Below are 290 nucleotides of genomic sequence, written 5' to 3'. Positions count from 1 at the left end.
GCTGTGGGACCTGGGATGGCCACGGGTTGGAGATGACCATGGGACCGGGGATGGCTGTGGGACCAGGGATGGCTGTGGGACCAGGGATGACCGTGGGACCAGGGATGGTCGTGGCACCAGGGATGGCTGTGGATGGGGATGGTCATGGGACCTGGGACGGCCGTAGGACCAGGGACGGCCATGGGACCAGGGATATCCGTGGGACCAGGGATGGTCTGGGACCAGGGAAGGCCATGGGATGGGGCTGGCTGTGGGACCAAGGATGGCTGTGGGACAGGGATGGCCATGGG

The sequence above is a fragment of the Fulmarus glacialis genome, unplaced genomic scaffold (assembly GCF_000690835.1).
Source record: "Fulmarus glacialis isolate BGI_N327 unplaced genomic scaffold, ASM69083v1 scaffold19094, whole genome shotgun sequence".
Classification (NCBI taxonomy): Eukaryota; Metazoa; Chordata; class Aves; order Procellariiformes; family Procellariidae; genus Fulmarus; species Fulmarus glacialis.
Note: the sequence above shows the minus strand (reverse complement) of the source record.